Source organism: Rattus norvegicus, chromosome 11 (assembly GCF_021556685.1).
Source record: "Rattus norvegicus strain SHRSP/BbbUtx chromosome 11, alternate assembly SHRSP_T2T, whole genome shotgun sequence".
NCBI classification, from domain to species: Eukaryota; Metazoa; Chordata; class Mammalia; order Rodentia; family Muridae; genus Rattus; species Rattus norvegicus.
Window position 1 is genome coordinate 89,607,453 of NC_141544.1, and position 24,255 is coordinate 89,631,707.

Below are 24,255 nucleotides of genomic sequence, written 5' to 3' on the forward strand. Positions count from 1 at the left end.
CTGCCATGGACTGAGAGGGACAAGGGAGGGGAGAAGGACATCTTTCCCTTTTCTGAATAGTCACCCAGGAGACAAGAGGCAGGGCACTCAAGGAAGGCTCACCTGTAACCCCCACATCCAAGACTACAGCACTGTGCTCCAGGGGGCTTGTTTTCCTGAGTGCTGTAACAGGTAAGGGACAGGGACAGCTCTCTTGTTCTCACGACTTTGGGGACAGCTTTCCTGCCTGCTATAAGTGGCAAGGGGCAAGAAGGGGGTCATCTCCCCCTTGCCCATGTCATTGCACAGCAAAAAAGTGGCAGGGTGCATGTCTGTGCCCTTTGGGCAGCTTGCCTGCACTGCCCCATCCCCCAGGCCAGCTCTCCCATGTTGCCCTTGTAAGGTGTAGTAACACTTCTGCACCTACATGCTCCTGGGGTGGCAGCCCAGACCAGGGATGGCTGCCTTGCCATTGGTGGTAACAGACCCTTGTTGCTGCAGGGCCATGGATTCAGACCTGGCCCTCATGACAGCACAGGGCACAACCCCACACCATGGTCCCAAGTCACATCACCAGTTACTCACATCAGGCTGTTTCTTACTACCCTTGAGTCTCCAGTTCTGCCTCTGTTCATTGATCCCATATCTTTTTGTTTCTCTCTCTTCCATTTCTCCATCACTTACTTCCTCCTGTTAGTGGCATCCCAGGTCACTAAGGATTGTTTCTGGGGTGGTCTTGGAAGTACTATGTCGCACTCATGCATTTCTGCAGTAGGCAGAGTAATCTACAAAATGGTCTGCCCTCCGAGGCCTGTGCAGAATCTAACTGGTGGTCAGATCTAACTCAGTCTAGCTCTCCATCCAGTCCCCACGACACTGTCTTCTGGTCATCTCTCAAGGGTTGTCTGTCTTGGGCTCACTCTTTCCTGGGGCCCTCGGTCTCAGGCAGGTTTCTTCTGGTCTCTGGCTTGCTCTCAGCCCTGGGAGGTGCTGGGGCCTGCAAGCCAGCAGATTGGTGGTCATTCCAGGCTCACTTTGTTTCAGGGAACATCATTCAGTTGTTTATAGGTCAGAGTCCTGAGCCCAGAGAGGGCCTCACTCCCTCTCTGCCATCTACTGATGTACACGTGACACAGCAGCCATACCCACAATGCTTCTAGGGGTAGTGCTATTTCTCAATGACTGCCGTTCTGACAGGGGTAAACCGGAACCTCAAGGGAGTTTTAATTTGAATTTCTATGATGACTAGTGAAGGTGAACATTTTCCCACATGTATTTGGCATTTAGTTTTTTTTTTAAACTGTCTGCTCATTTCATTAGCTTATTTCTTGCATCATTTGGTTTCTTATTTAGCTTTCTTGACTTGGCTGTGTGCTCCAGTTATAATCTTCTGTCGGCTGTATATAGCTCCATCATTACATTTAAGAAAAGGTGGCAGGAGAAGCTGGGAAGATCCCGGATGCCCTTCAACAGAGGAATGGATACAGAAAATGTGGTACATCTACACAATGGAGTACTACTCAACTATCAAAAACAATGACTTATGAAATTCATAGGCAAATGGATGGAACTGGAAAATATCCTGAGTGAGGTAACCCAATCACAAAAAAACACACATGGTATGCACTCATTGTTAAGTGGATATTAGCCCAAATGCTCAAATTACCCAAGATGCACAGAACACATGAAACTCAAGAAAGAGGACCAAAATACAGATGCTTCACTCCTTCTTTAAAAGAGGAACAAAAATATCCATAAGAGGAGATAGGGAGGAAAAGTTTAGAGCAGAGACTGAAGGAACAGCCATTCAGAGCCTGCCCCACATGTGGCCCATATATATATTACAGTCACCAAAACAAGATGAGATGGATGAAGCTAAGAAGGGCATGTTGACAGGAACTAGATATAGATCTCTCTTGAGAGACATAGTCAGAACATGTCAAATGCATAGGTGAGTGCCAGTAGCAAACCACTGAACTGAGAATGGGACCCCTGTTGGAGGAATTAGAGAAAGGACTTAAAGAGTTGAATGGGCTTGCGACCCCATAAGAACAACAATGTCAACCAACTATAGCTTAGAGACTTAACCACTACCCAAAGACTATATATACATGGACTGACCTTGGGCTCTGACTGCATAGGTAGCAGTGAATAGCCTAGTTGGGGCACCAGTGGAAGGGGAAGCCCTTGGTCCTGCCAAGATTGGACCCCCAAAGTAGGGGATTGTTGGGGGGGGACAGTAATGGAGGTGGGTGGGGAGGGAAACACCCTTATAGAAGGGGAGGGGGAAGGGCTAGGGGGCTGATGGACAGGAAAGGGAATGACACTTGAAATGTAAATAAGAACTACCGAATTTAATAAAAATGGAAGAAAAAATATCTTAATAAGTGGCAAAAAAAAAGAAAGAAAGAAAGTAAAAAGAAAAGGTGACAGGGACAGATTTTGCATTCTCAGCCAGAGAGATCAGTACTGAAACTTTAATGTCTGCCTAGGTAGTCAGCTTTAGAATCTATCCACCTACTAACTTTGGAAATATAAATTCTGGTCTGACAGAACGTTCACGAAACATAGAATACACTTAGTAAAATATTAACCTCTCTTTTGGCCAATGCAAGTTTCTTTACAAGTTAATTTCTACACAGTACTGGTAAGTCCCACTTTTAGTTCTGAAGCCATCCATATTACCTGACATTCCATGGTTGATCTGTTAATAGAAAAATTGATTTTAACAAGTAGACTTGCAACCACCACCAGAATATTTACTTTTCAGGCATGGTTGAATTTATTCCATGATTTCTGTCATGAAAATCTCTCTCTCTCTCTCTCTCTCTCTCTCTCTCTCTCTCTCTTTTTTAAGCTGGCTCCTCAGGCAGTTCAATGTCCAATTTTCTGAGGAACCTCCGACTGATTTCCAGAATGGTTGTACCAGTCTGCAACCCCACCAACAATGGAGGAGTGTTCCTCTTTCTCCGCATCCTCGCCAGCATTTGCTGTCACCTGAGTTTTTGATCTTAGCCATTCTCACTGGTGTGAGGTGAAATCTCAGGGTTGTTTTGATTTGCATTTCCCTTATGACTAAAGATGTTGAACATTTCTTTAGGTGTTTCTCAGCCATTCGGCATTCCTCAGCTGTGAATTCTTTGTTTAGCTCTGAACCCCATTTTTTAATAGGGTTATTTGTCTCCCTGCGGACTAACTTCTTGAGTTCTTTGTATATTTTGGATATAAGGCCTCTATCTGTTGTAGGATTGGTAAAGATCTTTTCCCAATCTGTTGGTTGCCTTTTTGTCCTAACCACAGTGTCCTTTGCCTTACAGAAGCTTTGCAGTTTTATGAGATCCCATTTGTCGATTCTTGATCTTAGAGCATAAGCCATTGGTGTTTTGTTTTCATTGTGTCCCATAAGTTTGGGTATATTGTACTTTCATTTTCATTAAATTCTAAAAAGTCTTTAATTTCTTTCTTTATTTCTTCCTTGACCAGGTTATTATTGAGTAGAGCATTGTTCAATTTCCACGTATATGTGGGCATTCTTCCCTTATTGTTATTGAAGACCAGTTTTAGGCCGTGGTGGTCTGATAGCAAGCATGGGATTATTTCTATCTTTCTGTACCTGTTGAGGCCCGTTTTTTGACCAATTATATGGTCAGTTTTGGAGAAAGTACCATGAGGAGCTGAGAAGAAGGTATATCCTTTTGCTTTAGGATAGAAGGTTCTATAAATACCTGTTAAGTCCATTTGGCTCATGACTTCTCTTAGTCTGTCTACGTCTCTGTTTAATTTCTGTTTCCATGATCTGTCCATTGATGAGAGTGGGGTGTTGAAATCTCCTACATTATTGTGTGAGGTGCAATGTGTGTTTTGAGCTTTAGTAAGGTTTCTTTTATGTATGTAGGTGCCCTTGTATTTGGGGCATAGATATTTAGGATTGAGAGTTCATTTTGGTGGATTTTTCCGTTGATGAATATGAAGTGTCCTTCCTTATCTTTTTTGATGACTTTTAGTTGAAAATTGATTTTATTTGATATTAGAATGGCTACTCCAGCTTGCTTCTTCTGACCATATGCTTGGAAAGTTGTTTTCCAGCCTTTCACACTGAGGTAGTGTCTGTCTTTGTCTCTGAGGTGTGTTTCCTGTAGGCAGCAGAATGCAGGGTCCTCGTTGCGTATCCAGTTTGTTAATCTATGCCTTTTTATTGGGGAGTTGAGGCCATTGATGTTGAGAGATATTAAGGAATAGTGATTATTGCTTCCTGTTATATTCATATTTGGATATGAGGTTATGTTTGTGTGCTTTTCTTGTCTTTGTTTTGTTGCCAAGACGATTAGTTTCTTGCTTCTTCTAGGGTATAGCTTGCCTCCTTATGTTGGGCTTTACCATTTATTATCCTTTGTAGTGCTGGATTTGTAGAAAGATATTGTGTAAATTTGGTTTTGTCATGGAATATCTTGGTTTCTCCATCTATGTTAATTGAGAGTTTTGCAGGATACAGTAACCTGGGCTGGCATTTGTGTTCTCTTAGGGTCTGTATGACATCAGTCCAGGATCTTCTGGCCTTATAGTTTTTGGCGAAAAGTCTGGTGTGATTCTGATAGGTCTGCCTTTATATGTTACTTGACCTTTTTCCCTTACTGCTTTTAATATTCTTTCTTTATTTTGTGCGTTTGGTGTTTTGACTATTATGTGACGGGAGGTGTTTCTTTTCTGGTCCAATCTATTTGGAGTTCTGTAGGCTTCTTCTATGCCTATGGGTATCTCTTTTTTTAGGTTAGGGAAGTTTTCTTCTATGATTTTGTTGAAGATATTTACTGGTCCTTTGAGCTGGGAGTCTTCACTCTCTTCTATACCTATTATCCTTAGGTTTGATCTTCTCATTGAGTCCTGGATTTCCTGTATGTTTTGGACCAGTAGTTTTTTCCGCTTTACATTATCTTTGACAGTTGAGTCAATGATTTCTATGGAATCTTCTGCTCCTGAGATTCTCTCTTCCAACTCTTGTATTCTGTTGGTGAAGCTTGTATCTACAGCTCCTTGTCTCTTCTTTTGGTTTTCTATATCCAGGGTTGTTTCCATGTGTTCTTTCTTGATTGCTTCTATTTCCATTTTTAATTCCTTCAACTGTTTGATTGTGTTTTCCTGGAATTCTTTCAGGGATTTTTGTGTCTCCTCTCTATGGGCTTCTACTTGTTTATTTATGTTTTCCTGGAATTCTTTCAGGCATTTTTGCGATTCCTCTCTATGGGCTTCTACTTGTTTATGTTTTCCTGGAATTCTTTCAGGCATCTTTGCAATTCCTCTCTGTAGGCTTCTACTTGTTTATTAATGTTTTCCTGTGTTTCTCTAAGGGAGTTCTTCACGTCTTTCTTGAAGTCCTCCAGCATCATGATCAAATATGATTTTGAAACTAGATCTTGCTTTTCTCGTGTGTTTGGATATTCCATGTTTGTTTTGATGGGAGAATTGGGCTCCGATGCTGCCATGTAGTCTTGGTTTCTGTTGCTTGGGTTCCTGCGCTTGCCTCTCGCCATCAGATTATCTCTAGTGTTACTTTGTTCTGCTATTTCTGACAGTGGCTAGACTGTTCTATAAGCCTGTGTGTCAGGAGTGCTGTAGACCTGTTTTCCTGTTTTCTTTCAGCCAGTTATGGGGACAGAGTGTTCTGCTTTTGGGCGTGTAGTTTTTCCTCTCTACAGGTCTTCAGCTGTTCCTGTGGGCCTGTGTCTTGAGTTCACCAGGCAGGTCACTTGCAGCAGAAAAGTTGGTTTTACCTGTGGTCCCGAGGCTCAAGTTCGCTCGCGGGGTGCTGCCCACGAGCTCTCTGCAGCGGCAGCAACCAGGAAGATCTGTTCCGCCGTTTCCGGGAGCTTCAGTGCATCAGGGTTCCAGATGGCGTTTGGTGTTTTCCTCTGGCGTCCGAGATGTGTGCAGAGAGCAGTCTCTTCTGGTTTCCCAGGCGTGTCTCATGAAAATCTCTCTTACCCTTAGCTCTATTCAAAGGTTAAATCAGCCTGGTTACTTTTAGATTGGTAGAAAATATTCTAGTTTATTCTGATTATTCCAGAATAAGCCTAGCCCTGAGGGAGCCACCCTCATCCCAAGACCGGAGAAGCTGAAATGCCCGGAGTTTCCGTGACTTATGGAGTGAGCTAAGTGCTTAATGTGGAATACAAGACTGTTTGAACTCATTTCTAGCAATAAACTAAGGCAAGGGAACATTCTGCAAGTGAGGTAGAACCATGTACGTGATCTACAATAAACACACTGACGTGGACAAGGTGAACAGGAGCACTCTTTACGAATGGAAAACCAAGACTCAGCTTATTAAGGAGAACTAGGTTTTCTCAAACCTCTGCTTCACAAAAGGAACACACACTTACAGATCTCTCCCTTCCTCCCCCCCCTCTCTCTCTCTCTCACACACACACACACACACACACACACACACACACACACACACACACCCTTGTCAAATCAGCTTACTGATTCATCTTCAAAGCTGTTTTCCATATTTACCCTGCTTTTATCTTAGACTTTTATGTTTTCTGCATTGACTGTGTTCGATCTAAAACTCAGGTGTAGCCAATGGGATCATATTTAAACGGCAGGGCCTTGAAGAGATTGTAAAGTCACAAGGGCATCTCCCTCCAGGATTTAAGAAGGCCCCTATGAAGAGGCTTCAAGTCATCATCCAACTGTGTAACGACATATTAACAAGTTACTGTCCTTGAAGCAGAAGGGCCTTCCTGAGTCAGCAGAGCCCTGCCAGCGTCTTCATATTGAAAATCCCATCCTCTAGACCCATAAAGAAATCTCGGCTCTCTACAATGATATAGTCTCAGTTATTACGCTACAGAAACACAAGACAGACTACAACAATATGCGGCTACTAAGAGTTCTGACCTACAGTACCTGCTACAAGGGGGAAGACTGAAACTTCTAAAGACATAGAAATGCATGTTTTAAGTATAATCTGTATTTGTTTTACACGGAATTTTAAATAAGACAACCTTCCCTCTTAGCCAATGAGTTGGCACAGAAATAACCTTGTGAATGAGTTGAGAAATAGGTAGCAAAACTGAACTTCGAGCTGTGAGACAGTGATCTATGAATCATCTAATGACCCTTACGTCCAGTGCTTGGGCCATTGGCAGGTGACAGCTTCGACTGGCACTATCTCCATGGGAAGCCAATTAGTCCTTTTGTCTATTTAGAGCCCAAGTGCCCAGAATGCACTATTGAGGAGATTCAGAAAAGCCCAGAAAATTAAGAGCATTGATTATTTCATTCAACATTACTATTCATAATGTAAAACAAAGGTCAAGAGACAGGCTGTGACTTGAGTAAGATCCCAGAGAAAGTCAACAGCAGAGTCAGGCTCTAAATTGAGACCCATGGGGACTCAAAGTGATGCCCTATCAGGCTGTGCACATGATCACCCAAGTGTGCTACGACATGTATTAGTGTCTCAGCACCATCAGATGACATCTCCTGAACACATGCATTTTCTCCCTCTCTGTGATCAAAACATTTCAAAATGCCTAGGACACCGCTGAGGCTATGAGGACGATTTCAGAACAAGTTAAACTCTTATGCCACCCAAGCCAGTATGATCATTTCCTTTTACTCTGGAACAGTTTGAAACATTGCAGACTTAGGTCGTTTTCTCAAAAGAAGGTAGCAAGATGGGAGGCAAGTCTAAGTGAAGGAAATAAGGTTCCAGGTCCTGTTTGGTAACATCTGGCATGGACTCATTGTTTTAAACCATGTCGTTAATTACTCACTCGATGGAAGGGTTCCCATTTTGCACTTTCTTTTAAATGAACATAAAGTAGAAGGAGTAACTGCAACTTTCTGGACAGAAGATTTGGGTTTTGATCTTCATATACCATACATATGCGACCTTAGGCAAGCTACTCTTACTGGAGCCCTGTATAATACAGGAATATCAACCTTAGTCTGAGATTGTAGAATGGAAAAGGGTTCTCTCTCTCTCTCTCTCTCTCTCTCTCTCTCCCTCCCTCTGTCTATGTCTCTCTCTGTCTCTCTCTCTCTCTCTCTGAATTTTTAGGATATATACATATACATATACATCAATATATATTATAAAATACAGATTCCTCTAAGATATATATGGAGATGGAACATATATACAAAACAGTAAAATGTACATGTCTCCATGCTGTAAAAAAATTACTAGACAGAAGCCATGGAATAAAATGGAGGTATGATGGGAGTAGGTGGGTTTTGAGGAGGTGAGAACCTTTAAAACACTACAATGCCATTTATACTCCCAGTGGAGTGGGTAGATGAACACCAGGCATGGCTGACATAAGATGATCACGTCAGAACTCAGAGACCCGTGGGGATGGAGTCTCAGCACCTCCATCCTTTCTCCTCTCCCTGAAATCCTCCTTGCTGAACTGCCATCTGCATCTGATTCCGTCTCCGGCACTTGCTTAGCAACACTGAGCTCTCCAAGTGCTGAAGTGACGTCTAGGGAACAGTTATTAATATCTGTATGTATGCACACAGTATGTGAAAATATGCAGGATTCAAAGCGATTAGTGTATTACTTGGAGGTAATACTTCCCACCGGGACTGGGCTCCTGGAATAAAGCTCCCCCTGCTGTGACTGCCTGCCATCTCCACTATCAGTCACCGGAACGGCTGGGATAAAAATGGTGTCAATTTTAAGGAAACACACTTCTCGATTTCTTTGTTAACATTTGAATAAAACATGAGAAGGTTTCTACTTCCCTCTTCCCCTCTTTCATTCAGAGAAAAAGTCCCTTCACAACCTTATGTCGTGTGTGAAAGGAAATGGTTGTCCCTTGCTACCTTCAGAGTGGCAGAATTGCTAGGTTTTAAGTATTAAAGCTTAAAATCTATTCTAGTGAACTCCGGTGCTACTCACATCTTCTGAGCTGCAGACAAACGCTTTGTATAAGAAAACAGGAAGAACCTGTAGAGTTGATCAGCCTGAAGAGTATCAGAGACACCTGCAGAAGAAAGCCTAGAATTCTGTAGGAGGGACATGGCTGGGCCGGAGGGAACACTTTCTGGGTCTCGTGAGATCCTGGGAAAAGGAAAATTTCCTAGGAGTCACAAATGGAGACTGGTCACTTCCTCTCTGCACTGCTTTCTGCTGCTGTGGTTAACAATGTGGCCGAGAGGCATTTCGGGAGGAGAGGGCTCATCTCACCTTAGAGTTTACAGAGGATCATCAAAGGAAGCCGAGGCAAAGACTCAATACAGGAGCTTAAAGCAGAAGCTGGCTTCCGGCTCCTCGGGAACCTTCCTGGAATACCTTCTGTCATCGCGACACAAACTTAGTTTAGACGTGCACTTCTGAGAAGAGGAATCTCAGTTGAAGGACTGTCTCCATTAGATTTGCCTGTGGGCATACCTATGGGGCATTTTCTGGATTAATGATTGATGCTAGAGAAGCCAGCACATCGTGGGCGGTGTGTCATCCTTGGGCAGGTGGGCCTAGGCTGTTTAAGAAAAGTAACTGTGCCAGCCAGTGAGCAGCATTCCTCCATGTTTCTGCTTCAAGCTCTTGTCCTGACCAGTAAGCAGCACTTGCCTATGGTTTTGCTTTAAGCTCCTGCCCGGCCTTTGTGTGTTGTGATTAAAAGTATGCACTACTATGTCTTGCCAGGTACTTTTCTACGTTTCTTATGCAGCCCAGGAGCACTTGTCCTCCAGATGGTACGTCCTGCAGTGAGCAAGGCCCTCCATCTCACCCTCCCCCAAGTGAATCAGGAGGTTTTCCTAAAGACTCCTTCAGACTTCAGGTTTTCATTCCAAGATACATTTCATAAGATAAGGACATAAACTGAATCAAGGCTGACCCAAGGTGTGGAGAAAATCACTTAGTGGACATTTCTGCACAGCCTTTCAAAACATTATGAAAACTATGAAATAAATTTAAACAAACAAACAAACAAACAAACAAACAAACAAAAAACCAAACCAAGAAACCCTGGAAATGGCCATAGTCTATTGATGCCAGTGGAGCACTTCTGAGCAATCTCTCTTGTACTAACATCATTCCCATATTTAGGCGATCATATTCAGTAAACACAGCTAATTTTATAAGATGACTAATACCCATGTGCCTAATAACTAGAGAGACAAGTCAAAGGTCCTCCCTTATTGAGTTTATATGAAGCTCAGAAACCATGTGAACCCATAAAACTAAACAGGAACTAGTAACATTTTCTTGTATCGCTATGTGCTATTTGAAGTCCATCTGAGGCAAGAGATACACAGAGGGAGTGCAAAGTTGAAGGTCTTTAGTGACTAGTTGGACCATCAACACAGCTTGGCACCACCAGCGTTCTACTGAGTTCAAAGTGGAGAGAGTTACAACAAATACAGCTTGCTTTATTTCTGAAACAAACTGTGCACATATTTGCGGCCACCCCACTAATTAACCTGGAGATTGCTCCTTTCATCTCTCCGTGTTTTTCTCCCCCTAGTTACCGCATGTTGGGGTTATTTTTTGCCATCTGGGATATATTCAGACTGTTCTCTTATAGGCACTAGAGAGAGGATGGTACGGATGATTAAGAGACTGAGGAGTCTGACTTTGTGGAAAGATTAAAAGAGCTATATTTGTAACACACCGAGGCTGGAGGGTGACTAAGGGGTGCCATGCTGATGGGCTATAAATATTCGCAAGGTGTAAACACTAAAGAATAATTTAGCTTGCGGCAGGTGGTACAACTAGGAGGGATGGTGTCTCAGAGAAGAGAGGAGATGTTTATTAAAGAAGAACTGAGGAGTTTCAGAGGTTCCCCACGGGACATATTGGAGTGAAACATGAAGCATCTCCAGGAGCAAGGCGGTGGGAGTCGGAGACATAGGCTGGCAGAACCAGCCTTAGAAAGGTGGCCATTTGGCCACCATGGGCCAGACTCTTGCTTTTGTAATTTAGTACATGATCAAGGAAGAGGAGAGGTTTTCCAGTGTTGATCTAACAATGAGTCCCAGGGACTGGGTGGTCCTACTATCCTTTAAGCAATAGGAGAGAAAGCATGAAGGACGATGATGAGCTCCTCCATCTGTCCTGTCTCTGTCATCACTATCCTTACGACGGCTTCTAAGAAACATCCCAACTCTAAAATACTGTAGAAGAGATCTGCTGTGTTAAAATGTTTGGACAATGTATTAGAGTTTCCCTTTAATTCATGCTTATTCAAAAGGTTCTAGATGATTTAGAGTAGGTACTGAAGTTATATTTGCATGAAATATTTATTGACCTACTTATGTGGTGGCCTAGCAGAGACAGCAGTAACCTCCATGCATGGCTTGGTAAAGGGCTTTCTTCCTTTTACATGTATATGGAATAGCCAGTTAGTTTTCAAAGCCTGCGTCCCCTACCCCCCAGCTAAGGAATCAGCATCCTGTGCCCCACCTCTAAGCCTACTTTTGGAGGGAATTTAATTCTTATCTGACTCTGGTCTTTTCATGTAGCTCCTGAATAATGTTCCACGTGTTCTATATTGCTTTCATCCCAGAAACTGCATTCAAAACATGACTTTTAACACAGGATGGATAATCAATCACAGGGTCATAGAGGACTGCTCATTCCATTTCCAGTAAAATTGACAACATTTTAATAGGACAGTTCTTGGGCAAGTGGCAACTAATCTTAAAACCATGCAGACAGAGGAGGTGACAGAATGTAAACATCCAAACAAACAAGAGTCAGAGTAGGCATCGCATCTCACCAAGAAGGTAAAAAAGGAATGGGACCTGGCCTTTGTCTTCCCCAGAACTTGTGGGCACACAGTTGCGACAGAACACATGGAGCCAATCAGGGAAGATTTAGAAGGAAGAGAGCAGACTCAGGCTTGGAAAACTAAGTGGGGAATCCAGTATAAGGGGGGAAGATGGAAGGCACACAACCAGGCAGGAGGTGGGAGCACTGGCAGCCTGGACCTACTGACCTGTGAGGAAAGAGGAACTAGGCTGCAGCCATGGGTAAAGGCAGGCCAAGAAGGGTTTTCTACAGAGGACCAACCAATAAAAAACTGCCGTGGAGCCAAGTGGATATACATTTTATGCCCTACACATACATGCCGATATACATGTTATAAGACCATCTCTAGGTAAGTGGAGGAAGGACACAGAGGAGGAAAGAGGCTGATAAAAGAGTTTACAAGGCACTGTGAATGTTCCTGCAAAGAGGGGAAATAGAAGAGAAATAACGAGTGTGTGTGTGTGTGTGCCTTTTCTCTGCCTACTTACCAGGTGAGCCTTATCATCTTTAATCTGCAGGCGAAGACAGAGAGGCTCTGACAAGTTAAATCTCATCAACTATAACACAACAAACACGAGCAGAGCCAACGCTTGCCCAATTGTTACTCGGAGCTGAAAAACACGCTGTCCCTTATGCCTGGCTATAAAGCATGGTAGGGGCAGCTGGCAGTATGGTTGGGGAAGGGGGAATGATTTCAAACGTGTTTCAAGATACACAGAACAAAGGAGCAGACTGAATGGGCAAGGAGGAGAGAGTGGAAGACAGCTTCCACAGTCCCACTGTGAACACAGTTTGGGGGTGACCATACAGGTTAGTTTAATTAACGGCCCTCACTTGTGCATTTGTTTATGAGCCTTTATATGCAGGGGCATGGTTTTAAAGTGTGTGTGTGTGTGTGTGTGTGTGTGTGTGTGTGTGTGTAGGTAGGTAGTTACTCTTGTGCACTCTACTTGGACATTAAGAATCTGCCATATTCATGACTGTGTGGCTTTGCTGTGCACGATGGCAGTTCAGTAGTTATGAGTAAAATATTAAAAGTCACCATGATATTGGAGAGAAAACGCAAGCTTGATGTCACCCAGTTCCCAGTAGTATGCAGATATTACCCCACTAGTTAGCAAATGTGAAGGAGAGGATAGTGTCACATACACACGAAGCCAAAGACTGGCCTGACCAGATTCCAACAAGAACCTGGTCATCAAGACCGCTAGGTACCCACGTGAGGCTCCAGCAGGATGGGGATCTAGTTACTTGCCTACTGGACGCACTTACATCTTGTGACTGGCTCTGTCAGTCACCATTCAGAAGGAAAGATTTGTGGGCAATGAGAGATGTTCAGCAGAGTGGTCAGGAATGCTCCAAGTAGGATGCTGCCCCAAGGAAAGCCAGTCCCTTCTAGCTTTGGAGTTTCCATGACAAAGACTCCCTACTGTGTGCTTTCAAGACTGGTTCTCAGGGAGGTGAGGGTGAGTTGTTCTGTTCCATTTACCTAACAAAATTCACCTGGAACCTAAGGACTAGAGGGTGGGCTCATACTCTTCTGTTCAGTGCATGTGCATGCTTTCCCCTTTGCAGACCTAATCAACTCAACTCTGACACAGTAAAAAGTCCAATACGGACTCCATTTCCACCTAAATGTTTCTTTAGCCTCATGCCTTTTACAGGACATTCCACTCAAGTACTGCATCCCAAATCTGTCCGTGATAGTTGAAGTTGCTATTGCATTGATGGGAGAGGGAGAGGGAGAGGGAGAGGGAGAGGGAGAGGGAGAGGGAGAGGGAGAGGGAGAGGGAGAGGGAGAGGGAGAGGGAGAGGGAGAGGGAGAGGGAGAGGGAGAGGGAGAGGGAGAGGGAGAGGGAGAGGGAGAGTCTTAAAGTCTAAGTAGTGTGCACTGGGAAGGTTTCATTAGGATATTTTGCTTGGGTGAACAAAGCAAATGTTCAATTAGGTGTGTGCATGTAAACTTTAAATGTGAGGGGAGAACCAAGCTCATAATCCGTAACAGATGTCTATAGTTCTTATTGTTTTCTGAAGAAGCCCAGGATGTGCAGAAATGAGGAAACTAGGCGGTATGTAAGGTTCACTAAACCCTAGTTAAGCGTGCTTCAATCTAATATAAAAAACATTGTAGAAATGTACTTCACGGTGTTTATTTCAATAAACTAAAATTTTAAATTTTATTTTTGTGTTCGTATGTGTGCCTCCTTGCATGCGTGTGTACTATGTACATGCACGTGCTCCCAGAAGCCAGAAGAGGGTATTGGATCCCCTGGAACTGGAATTAAGAGGTTGTGAAGACCTCATTGTAGGTATTAGGAAGCATGTCTTGGTTCTAAGAGAAGCGACTCTTCTTAGTTACTAAGCCATACTGTATTCTTGAATATACTGTACATGGAATAACCGAGACCATTTTAAGCAAATGTTTTGATTGTTTTTAATAAATGTAAAAGCTATAGTTAACACCATGCCCAAGCCAGAGAATACTTCTACCAGCTATGTCTTTTTCTTGGCCCTCCTCCCTCCCCTCAGCAAGCCAGTCTTCTCTCACATATTATCAGCTCATTTCCCCTATGTGTCCATTTTACTGTGAGAATGTGATGCAATTTGTCCTTTCACCTACAGAGGGAGTCTTGGGCCACTGCCAATTTTACTACTATAAATAAAGCTGATATTAACCTCTGTCTTCAAGCCTGTGTGTGTGAAAACAGGGGTTTTGTTTGCTTTAGGCCAACGTTTAGGAGAAAAGCTCGGCTGTGTTGACTGCATGTTTAATTTTTAAGTACACCACTGGGATCTTTCTAAAGTTTGCATTGTACCATCCTGTCATCCCAGTCCTCACCTGGACATGGCAGAGCTTCGGATCTCTTCCGTTTGAATTTGTTCCTAACTCACATAAAGCGACGGTATAGGAAGTTGGTTCTCTGTTATACCAAGCATATTTTTAGTTTAAAATATCAGTTTAAACCTTTTCCCCCTTTGTTTTTATTGAGTCATAATCCCACTTTCTGTGTACTGGACACACCGTTTTGGATGCATGCATACGGCTTGGTGTTTCATATTTCAATGGTGTCTTCCGAGAACAGGTTTTAGAATGTTCTGCTTTTCCTTTTTTTTGAGGACAGGGTCTTGTTTCAAGGCCCGGCTGGTATGGATGTGAATTTTAGTTCTCTTGTCAGAGTACCATGTCCTTGGCCTACAAGCTTTTAGAATGTTGATGAAATTGAATTTATCTTTCTATAGAGTTTTTTGGGTATATCCTACATTAAATCTTTGACTGCCCTAAATTCATAAGAACTTTCTGGGAGTTTTTTTTTTCATAAAAACTTTACAATTTTGGCTTTTATATCTAGTTTTTGATCCAAAATATACATAAGACTTCTATAAATTAAAGTAAAAAACATCACTGAGCAAAGCGAAAGAACACTTACATCAAGGAACAGATACATGATGTTCATGGTTTGGAAGTTCTTCTAAGGAGTCAATGCTTCTCATTTGAATTGTGAGTAATCCTGTGGGCCTTATCAATATGAACTGACAAGTCACTTCTAGAACGCAAAAGAATACAGAGGTAGAAGATATTTTGTTCTCAGCCTCTATCTCCACTAAAAAGAAACTGGGACTAGGAGATACTGTACTGCTCAGGCTGGCACTGAACTTATAACATTGTTGCCATAGCCTCTGAAGTGACTGAGACGGGTACCATCATATTCAACTTGCTGAAGGATGTAAAGTGTCTGAAAGCAAGGTTTGCTGTGAGGCACCATAACTGAGGCACAGGGTAGACCAGCACAGACATTTAAGATACAAACTTGGCAGGTTGTGGTGACAAATGTCTTTAGCCCAGTAACTGGGAGGCAAAGCCAGTTGGATCTCCATGAGGCCAGCCTGATGATACTAATCCAGCAAGTGCTACATAGTGAAATCCCATCTCAAACAGATGAAAAATAACGAAAGGAAAAACACATTTGGGGCTGGAGAGATGGCTCAGTGATTAAGAGCACTTGTTGCTCTTCTAAAAGGACCTGTGTTCCACTCCTAGGACACACATAGCAGCTCATACACATGGCAGCAACAACGGACTGTAACTTCAGTTACAAGGGATCTGATGTCCTCTTCTGGTCTCTGTAGGCACTAGGCACCCACATGGTACACACACATATATAAATGCACACACATAAATACTTTTAAAATATATATGCATATATATGTGTATATATATACATACTGTTATAGTATTTGTGTGTGCTTACATGGCTCATTTAATTATGTAATACTTTGCAGAATGGCATCTGCGTATCTCATAAGATTAATGTTTTTGTCTCAAATCTACATATAATTGTGTATGGTCATGAAGGCAGATAGGAAGAGGATCAGCAAACAGGTTTAATATTTTATCAGCAGATCAGAGTTAGTGCTTAGTTTTATATTAAACAGATACCAAACAACACACTTTTTTGTATTTACTGGCTTAAGTTTTTTCATATATTTTGTTCGTGTTCTTTCCCTCCCTAGCTTTTCTAAGATCCCTCCCACCGCCCCTCCCCTCACAACAAATCCTAGTCAACCCAAAACACACACACACACACACACACACACACACACACACACACACACAAACCAGAGTTGACTTTGTGTTGGCCAACTACTCCTGAGCACAGGTTCCATTTTGGATAGCTTTCCCAGCTATCTCAACTTCTAATAGTTTCTTGGTTAGGGCTGGGGCTGTGCTCATTTTCTGGTCTCTGTGCTGGGATTTGTATGGCTTGTGCAAGTTTTGTGTCTGGGAGACTCTGCTTCCTAAGGAGTCATCTGCTACCTGTGGCGTTTAAAAGCTTTCTGCCTCCTCTTCTGTATATATTCCTGTAGTTTGGTGGGAGGGTTAATAAACAAATCTCATTTAGGACCGAGTGATCCAAAATTCTCTCACTTTCTGCACACTGTCACGATGTTGGTTTGTATGTTAATTACCGTTTATTATAAGAAGAAGGTGCAAATGAATTATTTATTCTAGCTAGCCTGAATAAAAGACATTATCCTGGTGTTTTATTTACAAGCAGTAAGCCCAGACTGCTGCTGTGCTATTCTTACCTGTATCCCAACCATACTCCTTGTGTTACTTGTTGCTTCAGTCTTGCCCGGGGTGGTTCTGGTACAGCCTTTTATCCTCAGCCACAGGCTCCTGTCCATCCTGTCTACTACTCTCTCAGTCTTCTTTCTCTAGTTTCTAACTAGTGGTCTCTCTAGAGACCTCCCCACTCAACGCAAAGGCCTGCCTTCCTTCCTGTCCTTTCTGCTTAGCCGTAAGGCACCGATATTTACTGACCAATTAGGAATTAAACTGGGGAGTAAGGGTCATACAACAAAAGCAGATGTGAGAATTATCCATCTGGAGAGCAACCAGATCTTGGGATTCAGAATTTAGCATTTGTACGTGTAGCATCAGACCAATCTCTAACGAGAAGCTTCTCTAATCAAGACCAAGTGATGCACTGATCCCTTACCATAACAATACATAATTAGAAGTCATTTTATGGCTATATTTCTTTAGCAAAATATAGTTGTAGCCCTCTGATAGCCCGTAACCTATCTAGTCTCAGGTTCTTGGCCTCTGTACAGGGTCAGGTATGAGTTCCATCTCATAAATCCAGTCAGAAAGTGGTTGGTTGGTCCTGTAATGTGTGTGCCACTGTTGCAGACTAGATCTTGCCAGCAGGTTACTGCTGTTAGGTTATCTGGTTTGTAGTTGGGTGATGTTGATTACTTCTCTTCTGGTAGCACATAAATTACCTTCCACTACCATGAACACTAGTGAGGAGGGAGGGGTGAAGCTTCAGGTTAGACCTCTATCTCCATGTTTTAGTGACAGAAGTAGGTGGTGTGTTCGGCGACACCATACTATTTTTCTAGTGGTAAAAAAAAAATCAGTTCATAACTTATATTCACTAAAACTGAGAAGCATTTTGTTCCGACGAGGTCATTTTTCATGGTTCATGCTAGAAAGCTACAAATCCCACATCCTGATGAGTACATTATCCAAGTCTGTCTGATGCCAACTAGAGGACAGAAGATTGGAAGTGGCCCCTAGCATGTAAGCTCAGCCTTGCATTTCATTCTTATCATTAATTGTGCCTGACACGCTTTAAGTTATGTTGTTATAAATTATAAGCAGTTTATGAAATGTTGGTTTTTGTTAATAAACAGTTATAACCTATCTCACACAGTGAAAGAAAATACTCACAGTGGGTTAATGTGACAGGATAGACACACAACTAAATGTATGTTCTTGTTGTTACAACTGATATACTGTTTGATTTGAATCTTTTTTTTTAAATGGAAAACATGATTGGAACATAGCATTAGATATAGCATTTCTTATAGCCCTGACCTGTAGGGAGAACACTCTCGAAGTCCACATTTACTCACTGTGATTACTATGAACAAATTAAAGAGCCCATCAGGCAGTATAGTCCTTGGTGACTGTGTGTACTGGGCATGATTCTCTGATGATGCCTCTTAGTGTCCACATTAGCCCTCATACCGAGAACAAGGTTTCTCCTACCAAACTCAGTACAGTGTAAATGGAGATATATTGTGGCATTGGGGCCACATGGATGTTAATACAATTGTTGATTTCTGAAGATTTTTATTTTGAAATGCAAAAGATATTAAAATCCCTTTAATGCCCATAAACTAGCATCAACAATGATTACTAAATTATAGTCTTAGTATCGTTACATTAATGAAATATAGCGTGCTTAAGAGTTGAGATGGTTCTAGAATGAAAATGCCATCAGTCAAACCTTCTTACTAGCTCATTAGCATTCTAATATCTTTCCGCAGGAAATAAGGATGAGTTAGCGAACACTGAAGGAGCCATGGCAAGCCCTGTCCACAGCAGATCTACTGCTCTAGTGCACACAGGTAGAGCAAGTCTACTGTGCCTTTTCTCACAGGAACCAAAAGTAACCAAAGTTCCGGATCTCCCCCCTCATCAGTCTCTTCAGGATTTCATCTCCTGAGGATCCAACACTGATTTACTGTTTGAAATAAATTCTCCTTTATTACAGAAACATAAAATACGGTCTAAGAATGAGTAAGGACTCGGGACATGTTTCTCACCTATCCAGCTTTCCCCAGTCCCATGTCTTAATTATGCGAGCATTCTTGATACCCTGTAATCCCATGTCACCACTCAAGCTCCATTGGCATCTAGAGTGTGTTTCAAATGCTGCCTTGTACAGAGAAAAGACCCCATTCTTCCTCCTCTCCTTCTTTACCTCATATTTCCCTTTCTTTTTCTAGTAAATATTACAATGTTTCCATTTTGTAAGCTGCTGGTTGTCGTTGTGAATTTTTTCCCTGTAAATTTGACAGGAGCCAGAGGCATACGGGAGGAGAGAACTTCAATAGAAAAAGCCTCCATCACACTGGTCTACAACAATCCTGGGCTGTTATCTTGATTACTGATTGATGGGCGGCGGGGCGGGGGGGGGAAGCCATCCCTGCACAGGTGTCTTGAGATGTATAAGAATGTAGGCTGAGGAGGCTGAGCAAGCCACAGGAATCAGGCCAGCACGCAGCCTTCTTGTTTTGGTTCCTGCCTCCAGGTTCTTGTCCTGCTTGAGTTCCCACCCTGACTTCCCTCAGTGATGGACTGTTGCCTGGAACTGTAGGATTAAACAAACCCTTTCCTCTACATGCTGCTTTTGGTCATGGTCCTTGTCAGAGCAACAGAAAGCTAAGCAAGGAGACGTGTTTACGCACAGTTCTGGTCCTTTCTCACTGAGCTGTTTATGAAGCCTTTCTCCTACCACAAGGTGTATGTACCTTTTCCTTCGCCAATTTGTTACGGAAAAATTAACAGGCAATCAAGTTAATTCAGTATGTGCTAAAGATAATCATGTAGTTGTCTAGTATCAGCCGTAAGCTTTGGGGTTAAGCTTACAACACAAACTGCTCATTTATTTATGTACGCCATGGGCATCTCAATCAATGCCTGCTATCACAAAGAATTCAAATCAATATGCACACAGGAAAGACATCATTTCTGAAAGGTATTTAAAAATAACAAGACAGCAATTCTTAAGAAAGGAATTTGACATTTCTACCAGATAATATTTTCAATAGCGAGAGTTGAAAGGTACGTTCGTACTTGATTTATAGGAAGTAAACCATGCTAATGTCAAGTGATGGAATAAATTAAATACAGATTCTTAAAAAGAAAATCAAATATGGGTTCTACAAAGATGGCTCAGTGGTTAAAAATGCTTTGTTGTACCTCCAGAAGGTCAAAGTTTGGTTCTCAGCATCCACATCAGACAACGCAAATATCTAAACGTTCATCCCCAGGTATTTGATACAGCTTTCTGATCTCTGTGGGCACTTGTATCTCTCCTCTCTCTCTCCCCCTCCCCCCTCTCCCCCTCCCTCCTTCCCTCCCTCCCTCCCTCTCTCCCCCCCTCTCACACATACACTAAATCTTTTTATAAAAATTAAGTATAGATTCCATACATCTAAGTGTTTATTTCAGTAAGCATCTAGATGAATAGGTTTCATACACCTCTACAGGCGACCTTCAGGATCAGTTGTCCCTGTTCATGTACTCTCCCTTATCCTTCTCTTCATCCCCTCAATTAATCCGTCTATTCAAACTTCTCCTTTACGTCATCTCTCAGTAACACTGTAATGTATTTCACCTTCCTTGGGAGATTTTCTCTAAGAAACAAAAACACATCCCATGTTTATGGACTAAAGAATTATATTTTCCATTTGCTCACACTACAGATCCTATGTGGTCCCCATCAGTACGTCATATTGAAAATAAATTAGCCCTAATGTTTGATGGAACCACAAAAATAGTCCAAGTTACAGAGTAACCCTGAGGAGAAAGAAGAAGGAGAATATTCTATTTGCTGACTACAACATCAGCAAGTTAGATGGATGGATAGATAGATAGATAGATAGATAGATAGATAGATAGATAGATGGATCGATAGATGGATGGATGGATGGATAGATAGATAGATAGATAGATAGATAGATAGATGGATGGATGGATGGATGGATGGATAGATAGATAGATAGATGGATGGATGGATGGATAGATAGATGGATAGATAGATAGATGGATAGATAGATAGATGGATAGATAGATGGATAGATAGATAGATAGATAGATGGATGGATGGATGGATGGATAGATAGATAGATAGATAGATAGATAGATAGATAGATAGATAGATAGATGGCAAGCATACTGGTGACATTAAAACAGAGGCCAGGAGAGACTAGAAAATCTAGAACGATGCTCAGAGGCTCATCTTCCCTGAGGATGCTGAGGTTGAAGCACTGGAAAAGGAACAGACTTTTCTGTAAGTTTTGTTAAGAATCTGAATATCCCTATTGGTAGGAATGAAGCTAGAGTCCTATCTCTCTAGTTACAAAAGTCAACTATTAAATACTTAAAACCATGAAGCTACCAAAAGAATGCATGGGGAAGCCCTTCAGCACACAGGAGCGGGTACGACAGTTTTGAATAAAGACCCCAGAGTGCACCAGCTGGAAGTGAACATTAACAGTGTCATCACGTTAAAATGCTTCAGCAAAGTAACGAAGACAATCTTGCTGGGCATGATGGCGCACACATTTAATCCCAGGATTTGAGATGCAGAAGCAGGTGGATCTCTGCACGTTTGAGGTCAGCTAAATCTATGTAGTTCTGGGACAGCCAGAACTATGTAGAAAGAACCTATCTCAATAAATAGAATAAAATAGTCTTTAAATTATTCCTTTGTCAAATTGAATAATAAAAGGTAGCAGAGGTCCTTAAAAGTCAGTGCAACTGAGCAGGCGGTGTCCAGGCCCCTGGGTTGGTTTGGAATCCTGTTGGCTATGTGAATTGTTTGGAATCCTATTGGCTACATGAATTGCTTTCCTTGCTATCATGAGTAATGGGGGCCAACTAAAGGAAGTGGCGTGTCTTTTTTTTGTCTTCCAATCTGAGAGGATATAGTCTATCATGATGGGGAAGAAGAGAGCTCAGCATGTTCCAATGCCTTTCAGACATGAGTCAAACTACCTGTTAAGAAGAATTCTGTTTATAAGAGGCAAAGATTTCAACTACTCCTATTTGAGCGACAGATGCATCCGAGTTTTGAGGGAGTAATAACTATTGTGATCACCAAGTATTCTGGAATTCTGGCTATCAGGCAGCGCCGACTAGCTACAATTTCAAAGAGGTCTCAATACTGTGAGGTCTTGTCCCCTATCTGTACTCCTCAGATTAGATGTTTCTCCAGGACTGTTTTCAATCTTTGGAAAGGAATCACGTCACCATAAACCATCTAATCCATGTTCCTGCCTTTTGGCAGCTTGGTATTAAAACTACCCTAGACAGATGGTTCTTTGCTGTTTGAGAAATTCCTCAGGGAAGGAGTTTCCAGAGGTTCTCACAATACTTAACTTCTCTCTCTCCCAATCATGCCCAGGACTCTGACTCAAACATTTACTTAATCGCAGGTGGCAAAGAGGTAACTTTTGGGAGGTAACTAAGGAACTGGAAGTTGTCTAAATTGGCCACGGGGCAGCTGCTGAAGTGTACAGGAACCCCAACACTGCTTTACAAATGCCCAGTGAACCGGAGGTGTCCAGTGTTCCTTCCCTTACAAAATACATAACTCAGCAAAGAACTGGGCCAGTTTTGCTTAATGCCCTGTCAAGAATTTGTATGTTGATAATACGTTTGAAGAGGAATTTAAAAAAATTTAAAAATATGTGCAAAATATAACTGAAAACTTAATCACTTGGAAATGTCTATAAATTCTCAGATAAAAAAAGGAATTATAAAACATTTAAATTTAGTAAAATTGTCTCAAACCCTATGGTTTGCATATAAAGCTAGAGCAGTATGTGCAATTTAAATGTAATTAAATTACATCATTTGAACTAACTCCCAGACTATGATGCTGCAAAAATGAATAAACTAATTCGAAGCAATACATTGTAGTAACTAATGATGTTAAAAGTTGGGAAACTATCACACTTTGTAAACACACACACACACACACACACACACACACACACACACACACGAACATCCTTGCCTTTTTGGTGAAGAAGTCAAAAATTCTTAAGACAGATTGAACCCCTGACTCCAAACCCATTCTCCAACACAGCCAGCCACACACAGGAGTGGTCCCTCAGAGCACATACCTACTCATGGACACAAGCCAGCCTGAGAGGCACACTAGCATTGCTACTGAGTGAAACAGACGGAGCGGAACATTAGTGGTCAAGAATTCAGGGTCAACTATTTTACTACCTATTATTAAACTGCTGCTTGTCTAGCTCTTCGATCATCTGAGTAAAAGGAAAACCTTATGCTAAGGCAAAACAGAGCAAAGAGGACCAGAATGAAGACCACCCACAATGCTGGGCATTCGTGCTAAAGAGGATTTTATTTGTCCTCCCCAGAGCTCACTCTGTGCATGACAACATTCCAGCGGATGCACTGTCTTCTTACTTTCTGACAATGCAATTTGATTCAAGCAGCTTGGAAAAGTTTGTTTTTTCCCTCTTAGGACTCTTCTGTAATGACCACTCTTGCTTGATATAATGCTCTATTTGATTGGCAATAAGGTGGTAATGAAATCATTGCGGCTCAGGGGAGAGTGGGCTCTCTCAAGCTCATCTTTAAGCAGAACACACTCCTCACTAGATCTTAACACGACTTTATTCATCTCTGAACTTCATCTGATCTGGTTCCCATCGCTGGAGACAAACAGTTCCATCAGGGAACCATGTTTGCTTCCTAATTTGAGAGAACCCGTTCTGAGATGCTCATGCTCTTTCCGAGAGCATCAGTACTGACTTTCAAGTTCTCAGGAAACAAAACTGATAAGACAGGATGGCGGTGGGCAGGCAATCTTCCTTCCTCATTGCTTTCACTTACCCATTCATTCTTTAAACACTTAATCTTTCCACATCTTTATTCCTGGAGTTTTCCTCTAGACCCAGCACTTCTTTGTTAACAGAAATAAGGGAGTGGAGGTGGTGTGTGGGGAGGGGTAGGACCAGAGGAAAGGAGGGGAAGCCTGAACGAGGAGAGCAGGCCATGGCAAGGAGAAACAGGGCAAGGCTTCTGTCACAGTGGCTTATCTTTTTCAATGCTCTATGACGAAGACCCACTTTACTTAGAGGCACCAGTTTATCACAGCTCTGTCAGGGCCTTCATGTGAAGTTAGAATGGTGTTCTCCATATCTGAAGCTCCATTAGCACCTGCCATTAATCAGAAGCCTTTTTATCCAACCAGAAGTCAGAAATATTTTACACGATTAGTGTTTAAAGCAAGAATTCAATCTTTTAACAAACAGAGCAGGCTCTTGCATCTCCTAGGACCACACTGGCCTTGCTATCTCTAGGTCACTAAGTTATCTATTGGAAGGCTATGGCACAAGCCTAAACTCCCTAAGGAAGACTGGGTCTTAATGCTGGACCCCTGGGTTAT

General features: G+C 42.2%; 1 protein-coding gene and 1 non-coding gene across 43 annotated transcripts in view; both read right to left on the reverse strand.

Annotated features, from left to right (window-relative positions):
* Positions 1 to 24,255, reverse strand: part of Lpp (LIM domain containing preferred translocation partner in lipoma) — a 633,326-nt gene that overhangs the window by 124,077 nt on the left and 484,994 nt on the right.
* On the reverse strand, positions 1,016 to 1,146 carry LOC120095763 (small nucleolar RNA SNORA17). Its single transcript, XR_015633813.1, has one exon. It is a non-coding gene; the product is annotated as a small nucleolar RNA SNORA17 (small nucleolar RNA).